The 25,410-nt window shown below is 39.8% G+C and overlaps 1 pseudogene; it reads right to left on the bottom strand.

Annotated features, from left to right (window-relative positions):
• Positions 1 to 3,170: 3,170 nt before the first annotated feature.
• LOC127944303 (uncharacterized protein K02A2.6-like) lies at positions 3,171 to 7,738 on the bottom strand (annotated as a pseudogene).
• Between the last annotated feature and the right edge of the window lie 17,672 nt (positions 7,739 to 25,410).

Below are 25,410 nucleotides of genomic sequence, written 5' to 3'. Positions count from 1 at the left end.
AGAGTTACAAATGATCTGCTCTTATCATCTGATCGTGGGTGTATCTCTCTATTAGTTTTATTGGATCTTAGTGCTGCGTTTGACACAATTGACCACAACATTCTTTTGCATAGACTTGAACACTTTGTTGGCATCAGTGGAAGTGCATTAGCATGGTTTAAATCGTACTTATATGACCGCCATCAGTTCGTAGCAGTGAATGAAGATGTATCATATTGATCACAAGTGCAGTATGGAGTACCTCAAGGCTCAGTACTAGGGCCGCTACTCTTCACGCTTTATATGTTACCCTTGGGAGATATCATCAGGAAACATGGTGTTAGTTTTCACTGTTATGCTGATGATACCCAGCTCTGTATTTCCTCGCAGCCTGGTGAAACACACCAATTTGAAAAACTAATGGAATGCATAGTCGATATAAAAAATTGGATGACGAGTAATTTCTTACTGCTAAATTCAGAAAAAACAGAGGTGTTAATCATAGGGCCTAAAAACTCTGCTTATAATAAACTAGAACACTGTCTAAGACTTGATGGTTGCTCTGTCAATTCTTCGTCATCAGTTAGGAACCTAGGTGTGCTACTTGATCGCAATCTTTCCTTAGAAAGCCACGTTTCTAGCATTTGTAAAACTGCATTTTTCCATCTCAAAAATATATCTAAATTACGGCCTATGCTCTCAATGTCAAATGCAGAAATGTTAATCCATGCATTTATGACTTCAAGGTTAGACTATTGTAATGCTTTATTGGGTGGTTGTTCTGCACGCTTGGTAAACAAACTACAGCTAGTCCAAAATGCAGCAGCAAGAGTTCTTACTAGAACCAGGAAGTATGACCATATTAGCCCGGTCCTGTCCACACTGCACTGGCTCCCTATCAAACATCGTATAGATTTTAAAATATTGCTTATTACTTATAAAGCCCTGATTGGTTTAGCACCTCAGTATTTGAATGAGCTCCTTTTACATTATACTCCTCTACGTCCGCTACGTTCTCAAAACTCAGGCAATTTGATAATACCTAGAATATCAAAATCAACTGCGGGCGGCAGATCCTTTTCCTATTTGGCGCCTAAACTCTGGAATAACCTACCTAACATTGTTCGGGAGGCAGACACACTCTTGCAGTTTAAATCTAGATTAAAGACCCATCTCTTTAACCTGGCATACACATAACATACTAATATGCTTTTAATATCCAAATCCGTTGAAGGATTTTTAGGCTGCATTAATTAGGTAAACCGGAACCGGAAACACTTCACATAACACCGTACTTTCTACATCATTAGAAGAATGGCATCTACGCTAATATTTGTCTGTTTCTCTCTTGTTCCGAGGTCACCGTGGCCACGAGATCCAGTCTGTGTCCAGATCAGAGGGTCACTGCAGTCACCCGGATCCAGTACGTATCCAGACCAGATGGTGGATCAGCAATGATGAATTGCTGATCAATGATGAACTGAATTCAATGATGAACTGCCTTTAACTATCATTTTGCATTATTGAGACACTGTTTTCCAAATGAATGTTGTTCAGTGCTTTGACGCAATGTATTTTGTTTAAAGCACTATATAAATAAAGGTGATTGATTGATTGATTTATGCACACTATTTAAACGTGTTAAGGAACAATTTAATATCAAGCTCACTGTATTACATAAATTCATTCAGAGAGTTTTCCTCTCATACACTATGCATGGTCATGTACCCACTGTATCTTTTATTGTTACATGTTGTGAAGTGTATTGTCTATTTGTTGTTTGTAATGTATGATCATGTAGAGCTTAAACATACTGTACCGAAAACAAATTCCACCGGCATTGTCGTGTGGCTAAATAAACAATCAATCAATCAAAAAACAAAACTGCATTTTTACAGGTGCTTACAATGGGATTCTGCTTGGTGACAGGGGTTATGCCTGCAGGAAATAATTCATAACACCATTCCCTGACCCAAACCTGTTACAATGCAGCTCTAACCAGGACAAGAGCACACATTGCAACCACCTTTGGGCAACTAAAGGAAACATTTCAGTGTCTGAAGGGTCTGAGGGTTGCACCTGACAGGGCCTGTGACATTATTGTTGCATGTGCCATCCTCCGCAATATTTCCACCATCAGAAAGAGAGGACCCCTGTGGTGGAGGTGCAGCCTGATGATGACCTCCAGCCAGTGCACTTGGACCAACCTAGTGGCAGAGCTGCACGAAAACCTTCATTAAATTAATAAAAGACAAGACAACGTGCTTACTTCCTTGTGTTTTATTTCAATGATTATGTCAATAGAAGCCACTGATGATCATCTATCGCCTGCAATAAGCACCTACTCTGGAGTTCCTTTTGAAGCACTTCAATTTCTAGTTCCAGTTTTCTCTTCTTTAAAGTGTCAAGTTCTATTTCTACCCTTAATTTTTGGTGTTTCAGGTGAAAATACTGTATTTTCTGTTTAGGATGCTGTTTATATAGATTACAGATATCACCCTGTGCCATTTTTGGATACAAATTATCAAAAACAAATAAACACAAGCCTCATGCAACAGAAATAAAAAGGAAAAGTACTACACTGTCCACCTTTTCATCACTTTGTGCAGTAGGCCTGTCTGGCCTTTCCTCCTGCAAGTCAGATCGTAGTCAGAAATAATATGTACACAACTATAAATTAAGTTCTTTATGCACTCCTTCCTCCAAAGGACAGTCATCTGAGAGGGTTTCTTCACTGTCTTGTGCAAAAGAAACAAATGGGTATTCCAAAGTGTTGCACTCTCATTACTTTTTGATGGAATGTTGGGAACAGGTAAAAGTGTTGGTGTATTATGTAAAACTGCACAAAAAAGGAGAACACAATGGCATTACAATGAAATACACTAGGAGAAAATTAGATCAGTAACACAGCAACAATTTTTTGAATTAGGTTATGCAGTTTTCAACTTCACAAGTCAAAGCAATTCATCACTACTCAATATATAATCAGTTTGTAATATGCTTGAATAATATGAGGAGACGTTCGTAGTCTTGTGAACTTTTACTGAACAAGGCAACATCGACATACATCTAGCTCGGCCAACTCCAGCTAACACACTGGCCAAAAAACACAACTACCCCATAACAGCCCCGCCCTCCCCAGCTCTTAGCCTCTTAAAGGAACCTAACAACTGCAATAGTCAGTCAATACATTACACCCCTTTTCCCCAGTCCACAAAGTCTGAAAATCTTCTGGGAGGCTGATGCTCTCTTACAGGATACCTCTGAGAACGAGGGCAATCAGACATGCATTCAACTCCAGCTTCGGTTAGCTCAACATCAGGGTTTCCCACATCTAATGCAGGCGACTGTAACTCAAGCATTTCAGTCCCTGGGGACTCAGGCGGATGGACAGTGTAGCCGTCTGGCTCAGACCTTGATTGGTCAGACAAGGGTGCCGTCCTGTCCATCAGTTGATCAACATGTCGTCTGTGCATTTGTCCATCACCTGCTCTGACCTTGTATGACAGGGGACCTGTGATGTCTACAATGATTCCAGGCATCCACTTAGAACCTCTAGTGTAGCTTCTCATGTACACCAAGTCCTTAGGTCTAAACTCTCTGACTGTGCCAGAGCATTTTTCAGCATTCAGCTCCTGTCTGCGAAGCATATCACCATTATGATCAGGATGCAGACGATCTAGGGCAGTGGTGAGTTGCCGATTCATGAGCAACTCGGCAGGGCTTTTCCCAGTTGATGAATTTGGTGTGACATGCTGTGACAACAGGAAGCGAGCAAGCCTGGTCTGCTACTCGCCCTTGGTGATGCGAGACAGGGCCTCCTTGGTTGTCTGCACCATGCGTTCAGCTTGACCATTTGAGCTTGGGTGATAAGGTGCTGTAGTCACATGGCGAATGCCGTTGCGCTCAGCAAACGCTTGGAATTCTGCAGAGGTGAACGAAGCACCATTATCTGAAACTATGACGTCGGGCAAACCATGTGTTGCAAAAAGTAGTCTCAGTGTGTTGATGACAGCTGATGAAGACATGGAACTCATCAGAGAGACCTCCAGCCACTTGCTATGTGCATCGACCACTATGAGGAATATTTTGCCTCGAAAGGGGCCTGCAAAGTCAACATGCAGCCGGGACTATCTTTTTGTCGTCCATTCCCATGGGTGCACCTTTGCTTTTGGAGGAGCATGACGTGACATCTGACAGGTTCCACATGCTTTAACAGTCTCCTCAATGTCTCGGTCCATGCCCAGCCACCACACATAACTCCTTGCGAGTCCCTTCATGCGTACAATGCCCGGGTGCGCATCATGCAACATAGCCAGTATTTCTCTCCTCGCCAAGCAAGGAACAACCACACTGCTTCCCCATAGCAAACAGTTCTTATGTGCAGAGAGTTCATGGCGGCGCAAAAGGAATGGTTTGAAACAGCTTTCCATCACATCAGCCGGCCAGCCATGTAGCACCCAGCGCATTACTTGTGCTAAGACAGAGTCCTTGAGTGTAAGGTTTGCGATTCGCTCAGCATGCATGGGTGCTTCTGGCACCATTTCAAGTAGCAACACTTCCAATGGTGGTGGTGTCACAGCATCAGATGCCGACAAAGGTAAACAACTCAGGGCGTCAGCATTGCCCATTTGTTTGCCTGGTCTGTAGCACAGTTCATAGTTGTAGGCACCAACAATCAAACTCCAACGTAGCATTCGTGGTGAAAGGATGGCAGGCATGGGCTTGGCATGGTGCAGGAGTCCCAGCAGGGGTTTGTGGTCTGTAAAAATCATGAAATGGCGGCCTGCGAGATACTGGTGAAATTTTCTGACTGCAAACACCACCGCCAATGCTTCCTTATCAATTTGGGCATAATTTCACTCAGTGGTGGTCATTGTTCTGGAAGTAAAACAAATGGGCCTCTCCTGACCATCACGTTCCACGTGGAACAATAAAGCCCCAAGCCCATAGGGCGAGGCATCACAAACCACTGCCAGGGGCTTCTTCTCATCATAGTGCACCAGCACTTTATCCGTCTGCAGCAACTCTTTTGCCTCAGCATATGCCATCTTGTGCTTTGCTCCCCACTGCCAAGTACCAGACTGGTCTAGAAGGCGATGCAGGGGTTCTAGGACAGTGGCTTTATTGGGAAGAAAGCAGCTGTAAAAGTTAAGCAACCCCAAAAATGCCTGAAGTTCTGTTTTGTTCTGTGGAGGCGGAGCGTTTTGGATAGCTTCCACTTTTTCACGGGTTGGCTCGATGCCATCTTTATCCACTCTAAACCCCAAAAACTCCACTTGAGTAGCAGCAAAAATGCTTTTCTCTTTTTTTAGTCGCAGTCCAGCTTCAGCAAAGCACTTTAGTACGGCCTGTAGACGTGCATTATGTTCTTCCATGGTTTTGCCCCAAATCAGGATGTCATCCAGGTATGGTTGGACTCCTGGAATTCCTGCGAGCAAATTTTCCATAAATCTTTGAAATATTGAAACAGCTGTTGACACCCCAAATTGCAAGCGCCGAGACCTGAAAAGCCCACGGTGAGTGTTAATAATCAGTAATTCCGGTGTGTCATCATCCACTGGAAGCTGCTGATAAGCTTGTTTCAAATCAAGTTTAGTGAAAACTACTCCTCCAGCTAGCTTCGAGAACAGTTCAGATGCTGTGGGTATGGGGTACACATCAGGCTTAACGGCTGTATTCACTGTACAGCGGTAATCTCCGCAAATCCTCAGTACCCCATCTTTTTTGCAACAGTCACTATGGGTGTGGCCCACTTTGCATGGTGAACCGGTTCAAAAATTTCTTGAGCCACCAATTTGTCCAACTCCTCATCCAGCTGGGGTCGCAAAGCAAAAGGAACTGGGCGGGCCTTAAAGAAACGTGGCGTAATTGTGGAATCAATGTCAATAGAGATTGGAGGGGTCTGGCAAACCCCAATGTCCTGAAAAACCTCAGAGTATTCAGTCAGTATTTTCTCTATGGACTGCAGCTGTACCCGGTATACTCCTTCCACTGATATTCCCAGGGCATCAAACCAGTCTCGTCCTAACAGACTAGTGCCTTGGCCCTGGATGACAAACAAAGGCAGGGTGTTTCGTGTTCCTTTGTACCTTACCTCCACAAATATTTTCCCTTTCACTTCCAAAGCTGCCTGTGAACACTGCTTAAGTATTCCATTGTTTGCATGTATTTCAGGGGGTTGGGAGGGCCACAATGAGTGATAGGTATGCTCACTAATCAAAGAACAGGCAGCTCCTGAATCTACTTCCATTGTGTGTGCTTGTTTGTTCAGTATAACAGTGGCCAGATATGGCTTCTGCCCCCCTCTTTCTGCTTTAGTAGTTGTGGTGCTGTAAACAGAGTAATCATCATTTTCTTTGCGAGTTACAACATTTGTGTAACGTTCTTCTGAGTTGGCTGCATCCTTGTCAGCACCATGTTTAGTCTTTGTTAAACACACACGAGCAATGTGTCCTCTTTTTTTACAGTACTGGCATACAGCAGTGGAAAACCTACATGCTTGTGGGGTATGCTGACCACCACATCTAAAACATTGCTTGTCCCGTTTAGGATTTTCATTTGAAATTGCTGTTTTATTTACTGATGCATGCGCATGGGTCGCATAATGAACATCGTCCTCAAGCCGTGATTAGTTTTGATGCTGACGAAGTAGATGAGCGTTTAACAATGCTGTTTCAGCAGCTAGTGCCTTTTCTTCTGCCTCTTGAAATTTTAGTGTCATTTCCGCCAGCAGGCTTCGCTGTAGCGCTTCATCCATAACACTGCACACGATTCTATCACGCAGCATTGCTCCTAACTGATCCCCAAAAGCACAGTGCACAGACAAACGTCGAAGCTCAGCAATGTAGTTTGAAATGCTTTGATTAGGTTTCTGCTTACAATTGTGAAAATGAAAACGTTGAACAATCTCTGATGGCGCTGGGCTATAATGACGTTTCAAGGCAGTGACAATGTTTGCATAGGACACAGTAGAGGGTTGCGACATACATCTAGCTCGGCCAACTCCAGCTAACACACTGGCCAAAAAACACACCTACCCTAGAACAGCCCCGCCCTCCCCAGCTCTTAGCCTCTTAAAGGAACCTCACTACTGCAATAGTCAGTCAATACATTACACAGTTGAAATGACAGACATACTTAATTTTTAATGCAGCAACAAAGTATTTACAGTGTAGCAAGACACATTTAAAACTCTTTCCAGTAATGAAGGTGTTGCTGTTACTGGTCCCTGGCTTTAGGTCTAAGGAAGAGGTGCCCCCAGGGATGCCCTCCACGATGGGTCAGTTCTCATTTAACCCAAGGGCCAGCTCTTCTGCTGGGGTATAATGTGAGGGTGCAGGACCAACACCTGTTTTTTTTCTGCTACACCTTTTTCTTGGTGTACAACATTGAACATTGTTTGGGTAAAACACGCTAAACAGTAGAAGTAGAAAAGATTACCATTTTGGAGAATGTTCTTGTACTTGACTTTTACTTGTTCCCATGTTTTTGTGGGTCCTGAGCTGGCTCTGACATTAAGCAATTATGAAATTATAAAAAAATACAACAATATATACACTTTTATAAGTGGTAGAACCATAACATGGAGCACTTATGCATTTAACTTTTCTGCTACTTTTTGCCAGCCCTCTTTCCTGGTTTTTGCACACTTTGAGGGGTTTCCTGGCGTTTTAATTAAGGTTTCTAATTCAGCATATGCTTCTAGCGATAACTCTTGCTCTGCTGCAGTGAAAAACTGAGCGCACTCTTTGGCCATGGTGAGCTTACAAAAATTAACCATAATTTTACTACAAATAAAACAAACCATGGTTACTATATGTAACGGTATCAGGTGATTGACAGCAGTGTCAGCCTATCAGCAAGTAGTACCTTGCATTTAAGTCTGATTGGCTGTTACCTGGGACGCGTCACATCCGATTTCCCCGTTTGTTTTGCTAGCGTCGACGGTGGTTGTAGTGCAGCTTTGGTGCGGTGCCCTCCGTGCTGCTTAGTGGGTCTGATGACTGTTCACTTCACAGGCGTGATTCCCTATATTCCCTTGTATAACCGGTGGGCATGACTGACCAATCCGTGTTTAAGCGTGCTATCTAGCGTGATCTCCTGATGGATTCTCCTTCTCGTTCTATGCTGTGATTGTTGCTACTGTCTTCACACTATTAAAGTGCTGCGGTTAATACGGCCGCGCTGACGTGATCATCACTAAAGAGACTGGGACTGCTCGTTTGGTTCTTATCGTGGCGTTATATTTGACCCTGGATTGTGTGGGGGACTATTTGGTTCCTTCCACTTGTAGGGGAGTTAGCTGCCCTTTGTGTCTTTTGTTTGATTTGAAACCTCTTTTGTTTATTTTCTGTTAACTAACCTCTAATTTTTGGAAGTATAGTTTGTTTGGTTACCTTGATTTTTATTTCATCTTTATTTATGTAAAGCCAATTAACCGGCGTGTAATATTTAATTAAGCCATTTAATTGCTTGGTTCATGTGATCAACCATCTATAAGTACAATTTTATTTGTGTGTGAACCTCTATTGAGCTAAAATTGTCTTGTATTATTTAGGTGACCAACTAATTGATGTTCCTGCGCTTGAATGGTTTTTCTTTATTTTTGTCATTTACATTTATTGTTGTGAGGATTTGCTTTATTGTTGTCCATCTGGTTATTTTTTTTATTGAACATTTTTTATAGTTTCTTATCTTTATTTTGCAGGCGCTGGGGTCCCACGGGTGGATTGCTCTTCCTCCTCCTGGTGGTGGTCGTCCTTTATCGTGTGCAGTGTACACTGTTGAGTGTGTGATTGTGTGATTAAGTGACACGGGGTGTGTGTGCGTGTAGAAGTGTTCCTGCCGTTGGGAGCCCCAGGCCTGCCGGTATTTATTTTCTGTTTTTGCATGTTTTTCTTATTGTTTAGTTTAAAGTGGGTTTCAGTGTCCAACATTTTAAAGTATTTTTCTATTAATAAACATTTGTATTTTTGTATTACTCCCGTCTCTTGCCCAATTCTATGAGGGAACCGAACCTGTGTGCTGTGCTCATTGTTTGAGTATTTTCCCTGGGGGCTAACCCCTAGGGTGGCGTAGTCTGACTTTATTTATTAGGGAATAAAAATTTGCTATTCTGTTCCAAAAATTACACCGCCCCGCCACATTCAGTTAAAAAAATTGTTATTTTTCAAAAGGGGCAGCCAATCACAGTGTTGCTGATCAGTGTTTCTACTATAGGAGGATCTTTGTTGACATCTTTGTACGCATGCGCGAGTGGTTGTGTGGCAACAAAACTAACAGTATGGTGGGCTGTAAAGACGCGACGAGCACTTTCAAGAGAGTTAGCGGGCAAGATTGACAATATATAAGCACTTTAACATCTGAAGACCGGAGGAGGTTTGGAGAGAAGCTCAAAATTTGTATTGGTGACAAAATCGAAGTTATTCAAAGCCCATATGAGATCTGGGATGACAAAAAAACGTTGGTCCGACTCGTCCGTGATTCGCATCTCCCGTGGGTGATCGCCAAAGAGAACGGCAAAATAATCACTTCTCACTGCGACTGCAAAGCCGGGTAAGTCTTCATTGATCAGTGTTCTTATTTACTTACTGTATTTATTGAAAATGCAGTGACTGTTGTACCAATTCAATTGTGTTCAGTGTGAGACTTTCAATGGCGTCTGTACTAATGGTGAAAAATCACAGCTTACACATTTCTCCTTTTCTTTTGCTTTTAAGTTTTGCGATCCAGAATAGCCCATTTTGATGTGAGGAACATCGTCTGGGTGCTGTGGATCGCGGTTTGGGACACCTGAATCAGCACGCGAAAACATATGACTCGGTTGATTTGACTCAGTTTTATTTAATTTTTATTCAATCTTCTATAAATACATAGTCACTAAGACTTACCATGAACAAAATGTGCCTCACAAACTCGATCAGAAGCTGCAGGAATCCAGGGTTTCTTCGGAGCTTCCAGGTTCAATCGCCTAATTGCACGCAACCATTTATTTAGTTTTTCACTATCCTTTTCAGAGGGAATTCGAAAAAACTTTTTATCAGGCCCCCAACGAGCCGTACAATCGACTACACAGCAAGAGTGAACCATCCTCTTCTCTAAATCCTCCTCCAAACGTGCAAAACAATCAAATTACAGTTTTCTAGTGGTGTTTCCTGCCACACGACTCCCATGATGGAACGCGATAAACAATGACGTCACAAAATATCCGTCTATTGATACATATCCCCTTTTAAGCCAGCACATGAACGTGCAATTAAATCAGATAACTTAATCCAGCTATACTAATCATAACCTAATTAGCTGGTTCATGATGAGCATGATGATATTATCTTGGATGTCTTGTTGGATCTCGGATGTTTTAAGCAACGTACGAACAATATGCCAATGGTAGCTTTATACGACTGTTTCTAAGGTTGACTTGAGATTTTATTGTTAAGTAAAATATTACTGCAAATGCATAAGAAAATATACTGCAATAATAAATAAAGTGAAATTTAAAAAAGTAGAAATAACCACACGTTGTAAAAAGGATTGAATGGACCACTTTAAGGCTTCTTCTCTTTCCTGTTTATAATCGGTTTATAATATCTTTCACATAAGGTCAGAGACGAGAGCTCATGCGTCACATGAATAAGTCTTTGCTGCCCTCTGGTGGACAACATAAGTCTGCAGAAAGTATTGGGCTTTGCCAATAAAAGTTTATTTTATTATAATTGATTAATGATTTTTTTCAAGATGTAATCAACTATTTATTCTTACAAAGTTGTTTCCAAATTTTCTTTGGGTTTTTTTTTGGGGGGGGGGGGGGGTTGATAGTGCTGAAGCACTCACTATCGAACTGTTCTTTTTCCCATTCTAGGTGCGCTGATCACGTGACTGGCCAGATCAAAGAGTGGTTGCTCAATCTGTGTATGCTGCATTATTTATATTAATAATGAAATAATATTGTATTTAATGTATAAGAGGGGAGTCATGCACTCATTATTTTTGAGTGGGCATGAGTGGGGGGGGGGGTGGTCATGTGACACACAGGAGCTACAACAGCATATTAGCAAATCATTATTGAGCATTATTTTTAATATTATTATTTTATTTTTATTTAAATTTGATTAGAAACCTTCTCAGACGCATGAACTATATCATGAAATATCTCGATTCTCACCTACATAGATTATGTTAGATAATATGTGATGGTCAAAGTAACCTAATAATGTTTACTTACCAGATATGGGTGTCATGCCATAACATATATTTTTAATATGACTGACTTTATATTAAATGTCAATTTAACAGTGGAAGTTAATGTGATATAAAAACATTGTAAGTTAGGATACTAAGCGTTCATTGTACAGAAAGAGAGCAAATAACATTTGCATTATCAAAGAACATTTTCACTGACAGTCTAGAGTTCAAGCACTCTCAGAAACTCCCATTAAAATCACTGAACCTGTTAACACTGTGAAATCAATATCTTATTTACAGATTCGTACACACATCTGCACTTTGATGTTTCTGACAAGAGAATTCACCAGAAAGAGGTATTCAGTCAGTGAGTGAGTGAAGGAAGCACCGGCATTTTAGCGATGACATCTGAACGCCTCTGATTGGTTATTGCATTAATAATCTCAACAGAATCTTGTGTGATTTGGTTAAGCGTGCAGAACAACCAGAACAAACCAGTTAGGAACCTAGGTGTGCTACTTGATCGCAATCTTTCCTTAGAAAGCCACGTTTCTAGCATTTGTAAAACTGCATTTTTCCATCTCAAAAATATATCTAAATTACGGCCTATGCTCTCAATGTCAAATGCAGAAATGTTAATCCATGCATTTATGACTTCAAGGTTAGATTATTGTAATGCTTTATTGGGTGGTTGTTCTGCACGCTGGCCACCAGATCCAGTCTGTATCCAGATCAGAGGGTCACTGCAGTCACCCAGATCCAGTACGTATCCAGACCAGATGGTGGATCAGCATCTAGAAAGGACCTCTACTGCCCTGAAAGACAGCGGAGACCAGGACTGTGGTGTATTTTGCCGGTTCTCCAAAGAATCGAACTCAGTCAGGGATTTTTCTCTCAGAAGAAAATACTTTATTTTAAGCAAAACAAAGCCGAGAGTTCCTTGCAAGGAGATCTCTCGAATCTCTCGAATTTGGTTTCTCCTTATATACACTATATGGTGCGGTTCCACATAGTCAAACTTTTCCTTTCGACTACACTTATCATACATCCCTAGAGAGGAGAGGCCCTCTGCTTGATTTATTCTAAAGAAAGGCCCTGTATATATGTCTGACCATGTGTTTCTCATCAGTTTTGTACATTCCAGGGTGTAGGCAACTTTCTATTAGATTTTAGGCCTATAAGATTTTAATAGAATAATAACTAGCAGCAAAAAGGGCTAGATTCACATTGATTATATACTTGATTAATTAAAACCTTACTAATAAAATCTTCCACATATTCTCCCCTTTGAGACGTAATAAGTCTCACATTTGATTATTCTTATCCAGAGTGCTACTCCATAATCCAGTCATTTTAGTTACACTACCTAGTGACTAAATAAGTCACATTGTATTATCACCAGTGACTAGATTATGAAATTCCACTCTGAGGGATTACTGGACCAAACATCTCTCTCCTAATTTGACATGGAGTGAGTAAAAGATCCAGTCTCCCTAACCCCTCTTTAATAGTAGACATTGTTAAAAGCATTAACATGCAATTGGCTTGGCATTTGCCTGGATTTCACAGTTATGTATAAAAGGCATAAAAATACATACACATACAAATCACATCACACATTGAATATCACAAGATTATAAGAGTTGAACTTCAGCTTAGATACCTTATGTATCAATTTCCCATTATCTTGACATCTTTTAATTTAATTTGCTTAGCTGTGGGGAATATAGGGAGTACACAGTAAAACAGTAAATCTCCTGTCAATAATGCAATTCCTAAAAACTTTCCCAATTTAGTTATAAACTATGCTCCCCATGCTCCTAACTGTAAATCAAACCAGTCTTACATTTTATTCTCTTTTACAACATTTTCTTTATCTACCATTCTTAGCCTTTTCAATTTGATCAGTACTTCATTAAATGGTCCCTTCTATAAATACAGCATTTTCCCCAAAACATAACACATACTTTTCCTTCTTCAATTTTCTATTCTTGAGCTTTTCTACTTTGCTCCTTTCATTCTATTTGTTGCATTCAATTGCTCTATTCTCCCTTGAAATCTTCCTACATCCATATTTCCCTTCTCATAACCTTCCAATTCTTCATCTACCATTACTTAAAATTCTCTTTCCACTTTTTCTTTTCTATTTGTTGGCTCATATCTGCTCCCAAGTATTTTGATCTCAGTAGCAGTCCCATCATGTCTCATTCCTTCTTCACCAGGGAGACTCTTTGCGAGTCGTTGCAATGGTCTTTCCCTCGTTGGCAAGGGTGGGTCGTTACTAGCACGCCCTTCATCCCTCACTTCATGTTGTGTAGAGTTGTTGAAGCTGGTTGGGGTATTTTAAGGTTAGAGATGTGAACTCAGGTGTCACTCTGTAACTGTTTTGCTGATTAATGCAAGGCTCTCGAGATCATTTCTTCACCCTCACTGGTTCTCTTTGATGGGGCGAAGCATTCCTTGGTCTTACTAGAACTGCTGTCACCTGTAAATGGAAAACTTCCGAGTTTTTTGTTAGTGTTATCAAGCATGCTAATTTGTTCATCTTGCCAGTCGTCCTTCTTGGTGTGACCTGTGGAAATGTAATGTGGGTTGAGGGCTGTCTTGGCCCCTTTTTGAGATTTCACAATTCCAGTGCTGTCCTTATAATGAGAAAAGGGTGAATACCCATTTTTTATAATATAACAAAGAATTTGGTTTTACTCCGTTATTGGCATCCTTACTATTTTTAAATTCATTTAAATTTTATTCTCAACAATTTGCTTATTCAGTTATCTCTTTGTTTTGTAAACTGAGTTCCACTAGATTAATGGATAATTTATCTAGTCCAATCTTGCTCAGTAGCATAGGCCTTTTGACCTGGAAAACACTCAACCCACTTTATTTTAACTTTTAGAAAGATAATATTTCATCCTTTTGACACAATCAGCTCCATCATGATATGAAAAAAAAGTAAGATATGGGGTGGACAGAGCAAGCTTGCTTTGCTCTGCCTTCCCATGTTATACGCTGCGCATGTGTGGCACTGCTTTTCTTTCTGCCACAACAAAGACCTAGGTAATGACCAGGAATTTAACCAAATACTTCCATGGTCATTATTTTACTGGGCATAAGTTTGCCCTGTGGGCCCACATTCAAATTTGTATACAGCTGTTTGGGCAAATTGATTGAATTGCCTCAGTGTCTCGTCAGCCACTCTCTTTCATGCCTTACAACACCATCATTCATACTTTTTCACACACTTTCACTTCCCCTTTTTTGCCAAAAACTTTTTCCAAAATCTCATAGATTAATTTGTTTAGAATATTAGGCCTAGGCATTAGGCATTTGAGAGAGCCAATTATCATTTCTCAAATGTCATGTGTTTGTCTAATTTAAAGTTTAGTCAAATACTTTTTTGTTATTACTCATGAGCAACTCTGAGAAGAGGATTGGAGATCTCTGTAAATCTTGGATCCGTGGCCATCAACATTTCCATCTGGTTATCCCCAGTGATGACAGTATATGTGATTACATGATTTTGGATCTTTGGAATAATTTTTTATTCATTATTATTTTATTCAGTTTTACCTTAGAAAATTACCTTTAAACAAAATGGAGTGACCAATATTTCTATTTTTTCAAACATATATATTTTTTCTATTGTTCATCAAGATAACCTTTATTTATTTATTAATTTATTTATTCTCTTCTTTCCCAAAGCACTCAGCATTGTTGTCAAGTATTCAGTTGTGCACTTTCCCCTAGTTGTTTAATGAAACAGTCTTACTATGCCAAATCCAGCTCCATGTTTATCTGATTGGTGAGTCAAGTACTCACTTCTGTCTGTCAAAATGATTTTTTCTTTAAGACATGAGGCTGGACTGGTACCTATTGAAAAGCAGATTGAGAGAGTTAGTTAAAACACAGAATTTAAGGAAGTGCTGTGAGACCAGTGAATAATCAAGATTAAAACATAGTAAATAAAATAATCAAATAAAATAATTAACATTTGAAGCAGTCTCTATAGTGTTCATTGAATATGCAGGACCTGTGCACTGAAGGGATGGAAGTCCTTCTGGTGACATCATCAGCCTGGGCTGTTGTACTGGGTCGTCAGTCTGTGATGGCACTCAAAGACCTAATGTTGTGGTGTACGGTCTCCGTTGTTTCTCTGCTTCTCAGTCTGGCTTCTGGTTGCTTTCTGCCAGAGTTTTGCATTTCATAATGTTCTCTTTACCCTCAGGAAAAGTCTCAAGTGAAAGATTCACCTTTTCCTGCTTTGATTCAGTCTTTCTCCATGCTGAAAAGTGTTCTTCTCTTTCAGGAGGGGAGGGGAACATCCATCAGCCCCTCCCTCTTCTTCTCTCTGCAGCTGTGTTTGCTGCTTTGCCATTCCTCGACAGACTCCATTTCATTGCTTTCCTTTGTCAAGGCACTGTTCCAGAAGTCATCTGAAAGTTTAACACTCAGAGACTGCATTAATCAAATGTACCTATGTAACTTCTGACCAAATTGTTTCTGAGCAGTCAGCTCTTTTTCTAATTTTCACTTTTCAACCTCTTCTTTCAGTGGTCCCTTAATAAAAACTAAATCATCTGGTTGAAAACAGCAGTTCTCTTATTCTTTGTTAGTTAAGCAAGTTCTTCATTGCAGGAAAATAGCAAGCATTTTTCTTCTTTGCAAAATGCAGAAATCAGCTACCTTTATTATCTAAGTATACTGCAATAAAACAAAATAAACCTTCCTTTTATAACAGCATGACATGCATATGGTAAAATAAAGACTTCAATCATCATTTTTCTTCTATGTTTGCATAAATGATTCAGAATAATCTGGTATTGGTGAATTAATGTTTCCTAACCAACATAAAATAATGCCTATTATTGTAAATAAAATAATTAAATTTAATTCTTTAAGCATCTAGTTCCCTTCCTATTATAAAATGCCTATAGCTTTTGTATCAAAATGTCTATTAACTTGGTCACCCAATCTTGCTCTCATTCCACATTGCACAAGTTATGTATTTTATTTTTTTACATTTACACAAGCCCAATCTCTGAGACTCTGTAGTGGATTAACTTTCATACTGTGTCCCAGGGATAACACGTTACAAATTTTAGATGTCTTCACATATTAGATATAAAGTGACTATTGTAATGCTCTCCTGGCTCTTCCTGCATGTACTGTCAAGCCTCTGCAAATGATCCAGAATGCAGCAGCGAGGGTTGTCTTCAATGAGCCAAAAAAAGCTCATGTTACTCCTCTCCTCATCAGGTTACACTGGCTACCAGTAGCCGTTCGCATCAAATTCAAGGTACTGATGCTTGCCTACAAGACGACCACTGGCACGGCACCAACTTACCTAAACTCAGTGGTTAAATCCTATATGCCCTCCAGAAGTTTGCGCTCTGCAAGTGAACAACGCCTTGTGGTGCCATCCCAAAGAAATTCAAAATCACTCTCACAGACCTTTTCCTGGACTGTGCCCAGCTGGTGGAATGACCTCCCAATCTCAATTCGTACAGCGGAGTCTTTACTCATTTTCAAGAAACATCTAAAGACTCATCTTTTTCGCCTGCACTTATCCAACTAACACCAGTACTTTTCCTTTTCTTTTCTTTTTCATTTAATAATAAAAAAAAAAAAATATATATATATATATATATATATATATATATATATATATATACACCTGGCTATGCGTTCTATACTAGACTAACTGAGACTTGTCATGGCACTTGTATACTGTTGTTGTTCTCTTGTTGACCTGACTGCTTCTATTGTTCTCATTTGTAAGTCGCTTTGGATAAAAGCGTCTGCTAAATGATTAAATGTAAATTTCACTTATACTTTCTCAAAGCGGTATCCGTAGGGCTTTTCCTCGCGATTCCTTAACTAATCTGCTTATCCGTTTATCACTGTCCTTACCTGGCACAGCTATCCAATAAACACAGACCATTGCATACAATGTCTTTCTGCCTACACTAGGGCTGCACGACTCCTACGATTCTTTATTATTATTATTACTATTAACATTATCATTATCACAAGTATATAAATTAATTATTTTATTTTGAAAGGATTCTTTTAAATTGATCAAGTGTGACAAAGACATTTATAACAAAATATTTCTATTACACACAATTATTGTTCTTCTGAACTTTCTATCAAAGAAACCTGAAAAAAATCTACTCATCTGTTTTCAACATAATAATAATAATAATAATAATAATAATAATAATAATGTTTTTTTTTTGAACGGCAAAACAGCATATTAGAATGATTTCTGAAGATCATGTGACACTGAAGACTGGAGTAATGATGCTGAAAATACAGCTGCACACCACAGAAATAAATTACATTTTAAAATACATTCAAGTGAAAGCAGTTATTTTAAATGGTAAAAATATTTCAAAACTTTACTGTTTTTGCTGTACTTTGGATCAGATAAATATAGTTTGGTGAGCAGAAGAGACTTTAAAAAACATTACACATCTTATGGTTCAAAAACTTTTGACTGGTAGTGTATATATAATATATTTAAAACCCCAGTTTTTTTAATATTAGAATGATGAAAAAGTTGTTTAGATCACTGATTCAACGACTCACTCATAAACATACTACACTTGTTTCATTTCTGGATGAATCAGCGTTTTTGAACGATTCTCTTGAATGAAAAATTAATTCATTGACAAATAAATTAAGACACTTGTCGCCACCTATTGGTGAAACAATGCAATCGACACAAACGTTATTTAAAGCGCAGTACTTTCAAAAGGGGATTTGTTATATTTTGATCGCTGCCATATAGACATCAATGTTTATATTTAAACTATAAACTTTATCCCAGTATTTATGTGATAATATAAATGACTGTAAGACAGATATAATACTGTGTAGTTGAAAAGACTGTTTGTGAAGATGTTTCTTAACCAAACATGGTAAGAGCTCTCTCTGTGTCAGCGGCAGTGCGCGCACGGATTTGAATGATCCGGTAAGACTTTGTCAAAGGTTTAACAGACTCGGGGAATCGTTGTCTTTTAGAAATGAGATCGAGAGGGTGTCTGAATCGAGATCGCGATCTTTTAACGATTAATCGTGCAGCTCTAGCCTACACCATATTTGTCTTAAAGGGGGGGGTGAAATGCTCGTTTTCACTCAATATCCTGTTAATCTTGAGTACCTATAGAGTAGTACTGCATCCTTCATAACTCCAAAAAGTATTTAGTTTTATTATATTCATAAGAGAAAGATAGTCTGTACCGATTTTTCCCGGAAAAACACGAGCGCCTGGAGGCGTGACGTGTGGGCGGAGCTAAAGAATCACGAGCGCCAGTTGCGTTGACAGCGTTTGGAAGCTGTGACAGCTGTGAAGGCTGAAACTGAACGAGAGCAGCAGCAGCAACGACTCGCTCCGAGCGGGGCTCGAACCCGGGTCTCCGATGGGAGGCAGACGCACTAACAAGGAGGCAGAGATATTTGAAGCAGTTTTACTCACCGCCTGTGGTTCCAACACACGATCGTGACCCTTTTTCGTTGGGACAGCATTATCCTTAAGAAATAAACGATACGCAAATCCGTCGTCAAACTGGGCCTTGTTTGTAAAACAAGCATCTTCGAAATGCAGGGAACAAACACAAACACTTGCACAACTCCGTTGATGCTCTGTAAAAATAAACTCCATCCACTGGTCCCTTAATGCTGTTTCTATTTTGGTAATCTGTGCAGGGTTGTCTTGCCCTGGCAACCAAAAACACACTTCTTTTGTGACATTTGGCGACGCTCTCGCTCTGATCAGTGAAGTCTGTTGTGCTCTCAGTGCTCTGCTATACGGGAGCGTGTGCTCTTCCGGCAGAAGTGCCTCAGGACACATATAAGGAAATTCCGCTCCATCTAACGTCACACAGAGCCATACTCGAAAAAAACTTTCCCAAACTTGTGACAAACCGGAAGGAGTATTTTTAGAACAAAAATACTACTTCAAACGTACAATTTAATTCTTTAAACTTTGTCCATGTTTAGCATGGGAATCCAACTCTTTAACAGTGTAAAAAACTCTGTATGCATGAAATAGCATTTCACCCCCCCTTTAAATCAAGATTGCCTTCCAAGGCTTTCCTATTAATAAACCAAATATGTGCATGCAGTTATTTCTTCTGGAGTAAAACCCCTTTTTCAATTTAGATATCCTATTATTTTTCTAAATTTGGAAGAGCAGATTTTAAGTGTCCTTACCACTCAGAACTGACCAGTCAACAACACACACTAATTATATAAGCAAAAATGCTTACCTTATTCAATGGTGGCCACCACTGTGTGTTTTGCTCATCAGTCAGCTCAAAAGCAGTCGTCCACTCTGCTCCTTTCCAGTCCCATCTGGGGTGCCAAATCTGTGGTGTATTTTGCCAGTTCTCCAAAGAATCGAACTCAGTCAGGGATTTTTCTCTCAGAAGAAAAGACTTTATTTTAAGCAAAACAAAGCCGAGAGTTCCTTGCAAGGAGATCTCTCGAATGTTATTTGGTTTCTCCTTATATACACTATATGGGGCGGTTCCACATAGTCAAACTTTTCCTTTCGACTACACTTATCATACATCCCTAGAGAGGAGAGGCCCTCTGCTTGATTTATTCTAAAGAAAGGCCCTGTATATATGTCTGACCATGTGTTTCTCATCAGTTTTGTACATTCCAGGGCATAGGCAACTTTCTATTAGATTTTAGACCTATAAGATTTTAATAGAATAATAACTAGCAGCAAAAAGGGCTAGATTCACATTGATTATATACTTGATTAATTAAAACCTTACTAATAAAAATCTTCCACAGGACAACTAGAGCCCAGATACAGATCCCCTGTAAAGACCTTGTCTCAGAGGAGCACCAGGACAAGACCACAGGAAACAGATGATTCTTCTGCACAATCTGACTTTGCTGCAGTCTGGAATTGAACTACTGGTTTCTCTGGTCAGAGGAGAACTGGCCCCCCAACTGAGCCTGGTTTCTCCCAAGGAGGGGAGAGTTGTTGGGGTCACTTCATCTACAGCGATATCGTTGACTTGATTGTAAATAAATGCACAGACATGATATCACTGAATTCAATGATGAACTGTCTTTAACTATCATTTTGCATTATTGAGACACTGTTTTCCTAATGAATGTTGTTCAGTTGCTTTGACGCAATGTATTTTGTTTAAAGTGCTAGATAAATAAAGGTGACTTGACAAAAAAACAAGACAAGATCAGAATTCTTCATTTGTTTATTTGTGTTTTTTTATTCACTGGTCCTCTTAATGAGCTTTTTTCCCCCCGCAGGAGTCCAGTCCTCCTCCCAGACGCCCCTGGAAACCCCTTCGTTGAGGACCGTCACTGCGTTCATCTCCAGGTTTTCCGATTCTGACAGAAATATCAGGATTGCTGACCTTTCCTTTCAGCTGCTTTCTCAGCTCCTCTATCTTATGGTTTTGGTTTGCTACGTATGAGGTCAGGTCAGTCTTAACTGCAGCCATGTTATTGATCAGCCTGTCGTTTACTGTTTCCTGGAGGTCTCGGTGTGTTTCCATCAAATCAGAGAGCTGCTCGATAGCAAATCTCTCGAGGGAATTGACTCGACTGACTAACACCTCCTTCAAAAGACCCCAGGTTATCTCCTTCTGAGCTGCTCATCTTTTTATTGTCCTGACGGGTACACACAGAACAGAAAGTTATAATTGTAAATATCTCATGGAAACTGTACGTGTGTGTAGATCATAGACCACATTCAGGGGAAGAAGGTGTACCTACCATAATAAATTACTTAAAGCTTTCCAAACATGAAAGCATTGCAATGTGCACTAATATTAATATGCTGTGATAATAAAATAAAAGTACATATTTGGCCTAGACCATTGTGATATTAATATGGTTGGAAATATTATTAGCAATTATTAAAATTGTTATTAGTCACCGAGTTTCAAAAACGAATGAATCTGTTGTGGAATAGCCGTTTCATTCAATGCAGATATTGAAAACCAAAGATGTTTATCTCTTTTCGCTCTCTTTTTACCTTGATGCTCGGCCGATCTACGGCGTCACTCCAAATAGAGCAGATGATGCGGCGGAATCAACAAGTCCACTTTGAGTGACAGCCGGGCTCCCGCTCCTCTGACAAGCGCTCCTGGAGACACGCCCCCAGCGGAAGACGACAAGATGGACAAATTTTATTTGATGGAATTAGAAACTGAAGTACTTCAACAATAAAGCTGAATTATCTTTATGAAGAAAGAAAGACAATTGTTAAGAAAATTATTTATTGAACAATTAATGGAATCTATATATTTTTTTTTCATATGTAGAGTGTGTGGGGATAACTGTATACGATTGTGATGTACTATACTACTACTATAACAGGCCCACTTCTCAGTAACAAAGCATTTTCTTGAGCCTGTCTATTGCTCTCTGTTGGAACGGTTGCTTCTGCATTTCTGTAGTATGGCGGATTATTATTTTTTAACATTTAAATATTTAAAAAGCTAAGAACCGTTAATATCAAAAATATATAATGTGTGTGTGTGTACATGTATATACAAAATATAAAAATTATCTAAGCAAATAATTAAAGTATAATTAAAAAACGCACACACACACACCTGTACACACACAAACTGGCCCTAGACTCACTAATTTTATCTAATTATATACCTTTCCACACCAGCACCTGACACTTAACAATCTTTGTTAACTATCATTTTGCATTATTGAGACACTGTTTTCCTAATGAATGTTGTTCAGTTGCTTTGACACAATGTATTTTGTTTAAAGCGCTATATAAATAAAGGTGACTTTACTTGACTTTGAGGGGAACAATATGTTCTTCCTTTACATGTTCAAAAGTCTAAATTGCTCAAACCTACCTGCTGTTTTATCTCAAATAGTTTAAATCTGACTTCTAATGATGCTCTCTCTCTCTCTCACACACACACACACACACTCACACACACACAAACTGGCTGGAAAACCGCAAAAATATTTTTGGGATTGGCCTCGGAAAGTACCCGCAGCAGGCCTTCAAGAAATGCTCCATCCCATACAGGCTATTGAACCCCTTCTGCCTCAGGAGGTATAGAACACACGCTAGGTATAGTCCCAGCCTATACAGGCACTGGAGCTCCCTCTCATTCAAACGACAGAGGCCCCTCTCGGACAATGAACAGCTTAAACAAACCATAAAGAGAAGCACTGTAAGGACACCGTGCCCCCGGTGGAGGAGCTCACACGGGTTCCTGTTCCTGCTGAGGTTGAATGACAGACAGATTTCTCCAACCCTTAGCAGCTGGAGGAACCTGTGGTGGCCGTTTTGGTTCCGGTTGAGGAGGACCACGATATCCTTGTCCCTTTCAAAAGACGGGGTTGACTCACTCCAGCGACCTTCTCTTCACTGACCACTCAGACCAATAACTTGAGTAACTGATTTTTTTAAAGGAAGCAGCACAACAGATCGGGGAGTCAGAACATCGGGAAACAGCATCTGAACACTCATCACCTGAATTGCCTAGACCAGTGGTTTTCAAAGTGGGGGCCGCAGCAAGTTGGAAGAGAAAAGCAAAAAAAAAAAATTATATAAATATTTTACAAATATAAAAAAATATTGTTGTAATTATTATTATGAGTATTGTTATGAAATAGCATTCTAATAATTTGTCGATATCTGAACATTAAACATTTAATACTAATCTTTCTGATTGGCTGGTACACGTAATCTGTCAGTGTAGCCTTGGTAACAACCGCCAGTGCTCAGCTATTCAGCTATTTATTTAGTTAGCTGGCTAACTCTGTCAAACCTCTATCAAAATGGATAGATTTTTAAAAAGGAAAAAACCTGACGAGTCAGCAAATCGAAACCTCAGATAAAAAAAATCTAAAAACAAACTCCTGGCCGATTAAGACTCGTAGGTATGAGGCAGCAAACATTAAGTATGGATTTACCTGCGTCACACACAAGAATGGACACGAGTGCCCCAAATGCGTTCTCTGCTTTGAGATACTCTCCAACGAACGCTTAAAACCATCAAAACTTCAACGTCACCTGAACCAGAAGCATCCAGCAGAGGCCGAAAAACCAATTGACTTTTTTAAAAGAAAGGAAGAACATTTGACCAGGCAGTCAGCAACATTCGTGCGGCAAGCTACTGTCCCTGAGAGAGCATTGAGGGCATTGTTTTTGGCTTCCTTTCACATTGCGCGAAAATTGACGCTGTACCACTCTCTGATAACACTGTGAGCAGACGTATTGGAGACATGGCTGAGGATGTGTTTGCTCAACTGTTGGACCAGGTGAGAGCTAGCGAATATTTTGCGCTGCAGCTAGATGAAAGTACAGATGTGGCATTTGTGTTGCTTGTGTACATAAGATTCATTTCCCAATAAATGTTCATTGAGGAAATACTGTTTTGTAAAGCACTTGAAAGTAGAACCACCGGGAAAGAGATTTATCATGTGCTGGACGAATATATTAATTCAAATGGACTTGACTGGTCTCGGTGCGTGGGTGTGTGTTCTGACGGGGCCGCAGCTATGACTGGGAAGAACAGTGGGGTGACAGCTCTCATCAAACAGATGAGGAGAGTGACATGCGTGTTGCACTGACAGACATAAAGCCCAGGCTGGACAAACTATGTAGAAGCCACCAGGCCCATCCGCCCCATTAATATCCTCTCTCTCGCTCTCTCAGTGTTGAATGTTGCAACCAGGCCAAGCACTCACACACTCTCTCTCTCTTTAAGATCTTTCTTTTTCCATTCACTGACTGACACACACAGATACAATGTTGAATGTTGAAATTACTGTTCCAGATTTTAAGATATTGAAATTACCATATATGATGATCTGACATACAAATTTTGTTATTACAACGCTAATAAATGTCAATGGATGTTCACCCAGATGTTTTATTTGTTTATTTATTTACATTTGCCGTAGTAGGTATTGTCAAAGGGTTCAATAACACATCATGCAAAAGGGGGGCCTTGGCCAGAACCTAGTGGTATTATGGGGGCCTTGTCATGATAAAGTTTGGGAACCCCTGGCCTAGACACCCACAACACCATAATTACTCAAGTGTGATGACTAAAGTCCCCATGCTACCCTTGATTCCATGGGGTCTACCCAACTGACATATCAATAAGAAGCATAAACTAACAGACTGGAACCTTAAAATCAGCAAAAAGTTAATCATTATCAGTGATTGGAACTTGGCTAGGTTCCCAACAAACTCATTATAAGCCTTTCGCAGCCGCTGGCCCTCAGTGAAGCACAAACCTCAGCACTGATGAAAGGACTCTTATATTCCTACTCCGCACAGTTTTAAGACACAAAGAATAGAATTGTTAAAAGACCTTCAGATGTATCATCGCAGACTGAAACTATAAACTTTTTTTGAAGGGAAGAATATCTCGAAAAAGAAACTCCCTTTTACCCACGCCTCAGATTGGTCGCCAGTGTTGTCCAGCCTCTCCAAAGAAATATCAAACATCATTAGAGCTGATTTATATGCATACAAACACATCAATTGGGGTATCGAAGAAAACAGAAACTTATCAAAGGGAGAGATGAAAGCTATTTTAGATTTACAAAAGAACAGAGATAGCGTCATAAAACCGGTTAAGAAATCATTAATGGGACTCAGAAGGAATATTGGATAGGTGACGGCCAACCTAGGCCCTGTTTTTATTTATTATCTAAAATACATAAGGAACCCAAGGGCTGAAGTATCCCTTTTCAGATACCTCCAGGAAGACCTATCGTCTCTGATTGTAACAGTGAAACTTACTATATTGCTGAGTATTGTATTGGAGCACTTTCTTAATCCTCTTTCTATCAGACACCCCAGTTATCTAAAAGACACATATGATTTTATTTCCAAAATTGGCAGATTAAAAATTCCTCCAAGTGCCATTCTCTTTACAATTGATATCGACATTGAGACAAAAGTTGGCCTTGAGGCGGTCAAAAAGTACATAAACACAGTTTCCACCCTAAACACACTTTCAGGGGGATTGTGAAGTCACAATTACTCTTTTTAAGGCCTGGAGACAGCGTGGATAATCGCGCTCTTTCTTGGAAAATATACTTAAATCTTTTGACACACCTAAACCTCTGCCCGCCCTGGACACAACGAACAGGAATAAAATTATTCTTTGGTGACGCATTTTTCGTGTTTCAGTACACAGCTCAATCGGGCCATTAAATCTACGTTTTTACAATTCTTGACATCCACAAATTTTCTAC

Source organism: Carassius gibelio, chromosome A23 (assembly GCF_023724105.1).
Source record: "Carassius gibelio isolate Cgi1373 ecotype wild population from Czech Republic chromosome A23, carGib1.2-hapl.c, whole genome shotgun sequence".
Lineage (NCBI taxonomy): Eukaryota > Metazoa > Chordata > Actinopteri > Cypriniformes > Cyprinidae > Carassius > Carassius gibelio.
Note: the sequence above shows the minus strand (reverse complement) of the source record. Positions and strands in the feature narration are given on the sequence as shown.